Raw genomic sequence first — 7,500 nt, 5'->3', positions numbered from 1 at the left:
GAGGGCCGCAGCGGTGTGCGTTGAAGGTGTCGGGCGTGAGCCCGCCTGGAGCCGCCGCTGGTGCAGATCTTGGTGGTAGTAGCAAATACTCAAGTGAGAACCTTGAGGACTGAAGTGGAGAAGGGTTCCATGTGAACAGCAGTTGAACATGGGTCAGTCGGTCCTTAGGGAAAGGAGAAATCCTTTCAGAAGCGGGCGCGTTTGTGCAGCTCAGTCTGTGATACGGAGACGCCCCGCTGCAACCAAAAGGGAATCGGGTTAACAGTCCCGAACCCGGCTACGGAGATCGGCTCTTCGGAGCCCAGTGCGGCAACGCAAACCAGCTCGGAGACGCCGATGGGAGCCCCGGGAAGAGTTTTCTTTTCTCTGTAAGGAGATCGAGTCCCTGGAATGGGTTCACCCCGAGATAGGGACGGTGGCTCCGTAGAGCAGTGCGGCTCTTGCGCTGTCCGGTGCGCTCCTGTCGGCCCTTGAAAATCCGAGTGAGGGAGTGTGATTTTCGTGCCGGACCGTACCCACATCCGCAGCAGGTCTCCAAGGTGAACAGCCTCTAGTCGATAGACCAATGTAGGTAAGGGAAGTCGGCAAAACGCATCCGTAACCTTGGGAAAAGGATTGGCTCTGAGGGCTGAGCCGGTCGGGCTGGGGTCCAGAAGCAGGAACGGCACTGCACCGGGACTGGGCGAGGCTCGCCGCCGTAAAAAGCGGTGCGGCCGAGCCCGGACCAGCGTCGGGACCTTCCTGTGGAAAGCCACAGCTGTGCATTTTCCGTGGGCTTCGCGCCTGAGGTTCTTGCTTCGGCCGGCAGAAAACAGCCAACTCAGAACTGGCACGGACCGGGGGAATCCGACTGTCTAATTAAAACAAAGCATTGCGAGGGCCGTTGATCGGTGCTGACGCAATGTGATTTCTGCCCAGTGCTCTGAATGTCAAAATGAAGAAATTCAAAAAAGCGCGGGTAAACGGCGGGAGTAACTATGACTCTCTTGTTGGCCATTCTTCTCGAGAGAGTGTCTAAGGCGCCCTTGAAACCTCAGCAGCGTCTGGTTGTGCTTAGGTTTTACCTTTTGCCTCGTTTATACCATCGACTAGTGCTCGGCCCAATTTCGGCGAAAACACTGTTGACAATTGATAGAGTGGTCCGTTCTGCGGTAAGGAGATGGCTGGCGCTGCCTCTAGATGCGCCGCTTGGCTTCTTCTACGCTGCAGTAGAAGAGGGTGGGCTTGGAGTGCCATGCTTTAGAACGGTTGTTCCGGCCATGAGATTACGACGGTACCAGACGGTGGCCCAATCTAGCAATCCAGCGTGCGCTTTTGCAGCCACCCGACCGACAATCACTCAGCTTAAGAGGCAGGCTGACAACCTCACCATTTTCAAGGGCACAAAAAAAAAAAAAATCGGCAACAGTAAGCAGTCCAGAAAGTATTGGGCCCGACAACTCCACATGTCGTTCGATGGTAGACCCCTGCAACAATGCAAGGAAGCACCAGGGTCAACCTCATGGCTAGGAAATGGGACTTCACTCCTCCGTGGTCGAGAGTTTATTGACTTGGCTAAATTTCATGTCGCAGCAGTCCCAAATCTGACTCGTCTACGTAGAGGTCGAGAGTTACCTAAGCAGTGTCGTGCAGGGTGTCAGGCTGAGGAGTCGTTGGGGCACATCCTTCAGAGATGTCACAGAACCCACCACGCTCGCATCAAAAGGCATGACAACATTTTGAGGTACTTGGCAGGTAGGCTGACTGAGCTTGGATGGCAGGTGCAGCAAGAAAGACACTTCAAAACATCACAGGGTACGAAGATCCCGGATCTTGTCATCATAAAGCGGGAGAAATCCCATATCCTGGATGTGCAGGTGGTGAGCACGCGAGTTGAACTTACGGAGGCTCATCACCACAAATGCGATAAATACAAAATCCCTGATCTGCTTTTCCAAGTCTCACCTACGCCTACCGTCTCTAGTGTCACCCTGTCATATAGAGGAACATGGGCGGGTGAATCTGTGAGGACTCTGCAGGAGGTGGGATTGACAAGGAATGACTTCAAAATGATGACGATAAGGTGCCTACAAGGGGGGCTGGCGGCATTTAAAATGCACCAAATGTCGACAGCGGTCGTTCGTCGGGGAGTGGGCTCCCAGGGCTAATCAAGGTCCCAGCACCACAAGTCGGGGTGCGTTCTTTTGGTCCCTCTGCCTTTCAGAGGACAAGTTTTCTTTGATCCTGCATCTCTACCAGTATTGGAGGAGGAGACGCCTATCGTAGGACGGCAGGCAACCCTCAAGTTAATCTCCAAGTGGGTGGATTGTGGTATCTGGAAAAAAAAAAAAAAAAAAAAAAAAAAAAAATAGCCAAATGCCTCGTCATCTAATTAGTGACGCGCATGAATGGATTAACGAGATTCCCACTGTCCCTATCTACTGACTGCTGCCACCTACCGGCCGGCCGAGCTGCAGCCTCACTGGTACCTCCCGCTTCGGGGCCTTCTGCGATCATCAAATCTGTAAGTAGTCCTCTAAATTTGCTCGCATGACCTTATAAAGGCTTGGAGCGTCTCGGGCGATGCGAGACGGGCGTTGAAGCGACCGCAATCTGGCTAAATCAACGACGCACATCGCGGTTAGGGCTAGAGGTAGCAGCCACTGGCCTCACTTCGAACAAATTAGAAATTCGGCAAGAAAAAGTTGTTTCGCACCTTGAAAGCCACTCTCATCGCTCCTGGGACGTTCCGAAGCCTCGCCGCTACCATCTCGGCTTGATTCAGCGAGATACAGGAGATTTATCAGCAAAAATCAACTTTCTTACCACGTGTATGCGCCGGTATGGGGGCTGCCATCTTGGCTGGGCATAACTGTAGAGCCTGCCCCCTGGAGTTCAAAGTTCGATTAAAAAGCAATTGAGCACATTAATTATCCGTGATAGTGTTAAATTGTGCAGAGGAAGGATATAGGGTAGTGAGCTGAATCTGGCCAAATTTCGACCGTCGAGAAGAAATTAACAATTATTTTTTCCCACCATACGACCTTGTGGGGGCCGCCATCTTGTTGTGGGACCCAACCATTTTGAGTATAGCATTCATATCTCGGCTTCTAGAGGCTCTGGGATGATAATTTAGGTGTCAAAAGATTCGTTTAAATGTGGAGATAGACATAAAAAAAAACCGCGAGAGCCTAGCACAATTGAGAACGCCAAAAAAAGTAATTATTCAGGAGACATCTTCAGTGTTGCCTTCCTACTAGTTTTTTTTGGCTAGATTTGGCGGAACATCAGCAATTCACAAAAACAGCTAGGAAACTTCCAACTATTGCAATCCGAACCGAAAAGGGAGGGACACAGGATTACTCGACATCCGTGGCTGCTATTTTGGGTGAGACTACCCTGGTTTCGCTGAAAGGTAAACATGGGAAAGAACAAAAAAAATTCAGTGACAAAAGAGGAAATGTTGAGAAACAGCCCAGCGGTAAAGGCAAAGACGAATATAAAACAACCACTAGAAAAAAGAGCCCCGGGGGCAGTTACCGGAAAAGAGGACCACACTCTAACACCTATAGATGATGGTGATGATCAAGGGAGTTTGACTACAGTTTATTCAGAACATGAAGACGACTGGTGGTCTTCAGATGACGAAGCTCCGGAAACAGGGGAGAACCTCGCACAGGATAGACACCTCAGCTCTAAAACCAGCACAAATAAAGGAAGGGAAAAGGTAAGTAAATCTACACTAGAGGAAAACAAAGAGACACAGTCTCAACCGAATTCGGCACAGGAGAAGACAGATCGTAAGGATCATGAAAAACACAAAGATGAAGGAATAGATCAAGACAGTACAAAGGAGACTTCTAGGGCAAAACAGCTGTTAAAAAAGTTAATGAAAGTGGACAAGTCCTTTATGAAGGCGCTCTTGGCATTGGCGGCTGGAGATCAACAAAAGGAAAAGTTAATAGACAGGATCATGACGGAATTTTCTAGGACAAAAAATTTGGCATTGGAAGCCACCCATGAGGTAGCGAGGCTAGAAGGTGCCAGAGACAAAGAACAAAAGGCAACGACAACGGTCGCATCATATGCGGATGCGGTTAAAGGTAGGACGAGCACGACAACAGAGGGTAACCAAATTTCCCATCTTTCACAAACGCAAAAGGATGAGAATGAAAAACAGAGAGCCAAATTTGCACTTTTAGTCACGTCCGAGACGTTGAACACAGCAGAAGTACAAGCTGCCATAAAAAAAAGGATAGACCCACAGGAGCTCGGGTTAAGTGACCCAGAAATGCGAGAGGGGAAGCGAGGAATGGTAGTGTCAACCTCGTCAAAAGAAGGATTAAAAAACCTAGAAAACCTCATGGAAAACGACCCAGAACTCAGAGCAAGAATGAAAACGCAGAGGCCAAAAAGTAAGAAACCAGAATTAAAGATTATTGGCATAGATGAAGAACTCACATCTGAGGAAATAATTCGGAAACTCATTTCACAGAATAGATTAACATGTACAGAAGAAGATATAAAAATAGTAACCACATGGCAAGGTAAAGAAGGAAAAACGGTAATCGTAAGCTTGGAATACAGAGCTTGGAGACAATTGCAAGGTAAAGAGCAATTAAACATCGGATGGAATAGGTGCCGAGTATTCGACAATACTTATGTTCCAAGATGCACCTTCTGTGCTAAATACGGCCACACACAAAAATGGTGTAGATCTCAGACGCCGCGATGCACTGAGTGTAGTGGCAGACATCACTACAAAGAATGCAGAGTTGAAGATTACCTATGCAGCGCCTGCAAGCAGGACGGGTGGGAACCAGAAATGGTAAGTCATTCCATGATGTCAAGGGCATGCCCTACTTACAAAGCCAGAAGGGAGCAGGAGCTCGACAGAATTCTCCGCCAACTTGAGTTAACAGCACTCTAATTAGACAGGATACGCAAGCGGTATCCAAACGACAACTCCGGGTTTAGACAGTCTTTTCCCTCGTATAAAAAAAAAAAAAAAAAAAAAAAGAAAAGAAATGGTGAATACAAAATTAAATTCAACAGAAAAATTAGAAATGATACAGGTTAACTTAGGCAGGTCCTTTAAGGCGAATCAGAATTTAAGCATTTATCAACAAAGGAGAAATCATCATATTTCATTAGTTCAAGAGCCCTATCACTTAAAAGGTAAAATTATACCATGTTCAATAAAAGATAGAATTATTGCGCATGAGGATAACCCAAAAGTTGGCATCATATTCCACTCAAGGGTAACCAACATATTTCCAGTACAAATAGAAGAGGATTTTATTGCAGTAATAATGAAATTTAAGAACAAACAACTTCTCCTAATCAACTGCTATGCAGCACCTAAGGGGAACATAGAGAACCTACTAACTAAAATAGAGAACGTGATTCAAAAAACACATATAGAGAACATTTTAATAACAGGAGATTTTAATGCAAAAAGCCACAGTTGGGGAGGTGACAAACTAGATGATAGAGGGGAATTAGTTTTAGAGTTTATTATTAAAAATAACTTAAACTTAATAAACGACAAGAACAGTGAACCAACATTCCAAAATTCAAGGGGCAAAAGTTGGATCGATCTATCTATTGTTTCAAACAATTTGATTAGGGAAGTTAAAAATTGGAAGGTTTTAAATGAACCTTCATACAGTGATCATAAATTCATCAAAATAGAAATATTTGAAGAGGCCAAATTACAAATGTTTAAAATAACTAAAACAGGGAAACAAAGAGCATTAACAGATTTACTAAAGATGGATTGGGAATTACAATCACGAAATCTGAATAATGTACAGGAGGTCGAGCATTTAATACAAAAATTTTATAATACATTGGAAAACTTATACAAAAAATATGAAAAACGCATTACCAAGGGAAAAGGTCAAGAGAAAAGCTGGTGGAACCTGGAACTAGAAATACAAAGGAAAAAAGTTAGAGCAATGAAAAGACGGTTCAAAAGAAGTCGAGGGGATATAAGAGAAATCTTTAAAGCTCAATATTATGAAGAACATAAATTATATGTAGAAAATATTGCACAGGCGAAAAAGAAGGATTGGGAAAATTTTTTAGCCAAAGTAACGAGGAATCCTTTTAATATAGGATACAAATTAGCCCGGAATCAAATTAAAAAAGCGGTCATTATAAAAAGCATGATAAAAGAGGACGGTTCATCAACAAATTGTCTTACAGAAACAGTCGACTATATTATAAGTAAATTATATGATTTAGCAGGAGAAAACGAAGTAAACGAAACAAAAGTCGAAGAAGAGGAAATAAACAATGACATTGAAGATGATGGGGAGTTTACGCAACAGGAAGTGGAAGCAATAATTAGGAACCTAAAGAAAGATATCGCACCAGGACCGGACAACTTAACAACGGAATTTATTCAATTAATAAATCAAAAGCAAAATACCTTTTTTGTAAATATATTTAATTGTTGTTTAAAACTAGGATATTTTCCTCAGGACTGGAAAGTATCAAAAATAATATTGATCCCCAAAAAGAAAAGTCAGAATACACCTGCAGATTACCGACCAATTGCAATAAACTCAATATTCGGAAAGATCCTAGAAAGCTTACTCAAAGACCGCATATATCACTTCTTATACAAAAACGAATTATTCCCCAAAAATCAATACGGGTTCAAGCACGATACCTCGACAATTCAGGCATTAGAGAACATAAAGAAAAAATTAGACCAAGCTTCTCTAGATAAAGAGGGAGCTTTGATTATATCAATGGATATCAAAAATGCATTCAACACCATTGATAAAAAAGAAATAATTAAGTACTTAGAAGAAAATAATTGCCCAAAAAATTTAATAAAATTAACCAATGCAATCATGACAAATCGAAAAATCTCGTACAAAAACGAAAACATTCAGAAAATGTATTGCCTAAGAAAAGGATCCCCCCAAGGATCCCCATTAAGTCCATTACTATGGACCATAATGATTACAGAGGTACTGAGGGAAAAATACCCAGAAAAAACATATGTGCAAGCTTTCGCCGACGATATCACAATAATAATTAAAGGAACATCTAAAAGAAAGCTACAAGATAAAGCAAACCAGACATTAAACATAATACAAAAATGGGGCCTCGAAAAAAAGATTGAATTCAATGCAACAAAAACCGAATTTATGGTTATTAAAGGAAAATATTCAAAAAGCCCACCAATACTTAAATTAGGAGACAATAAAATAAGAAAGGTACAGCAAATGAAAATATTAGGAGTAATCTTAGATGAAAACCTGTCTTTCCTTCCGCATTTAGATTATATAAAAGAGAAAGTGTTCGACTTGTCAATTAACTTAAACAAATTTACAGGTAAAAACAGAGGTATTAAAAACAAACAACTTAGGGAAATATATGTAAGGGGAATGGAAAGAATAATAACTTATGCAGGCCCAGTCTGGTATAGAAACATTGGCACCATAATCAAAAGATTGAAATCAATACAACGGAAACCATTAATATCGATAACTAAAGCCTATA

This window comes from Rhipicephalus microplus, unplaced genomic scaffold (assembly GCF_043290135.1).
Source record: "Rhipicephalus microplus isolate Deutch F79 unplaced genomic scaffold, USDA_Rmic scaffold_151, whole genome shotgun sequence".
In the NCBI taxonomy this organism is placed as follows: Eukaryota; Metazoa; Arthropoda; class Arachnida; order Ixodida; family Ixodidae; genus Rhipicephalus; species Rhipicephalus microplus.
The sequence above is the reverse complement of the archived record's forward strand: the minus strand, read 5'-3'. Positions refer to the sequence as shown.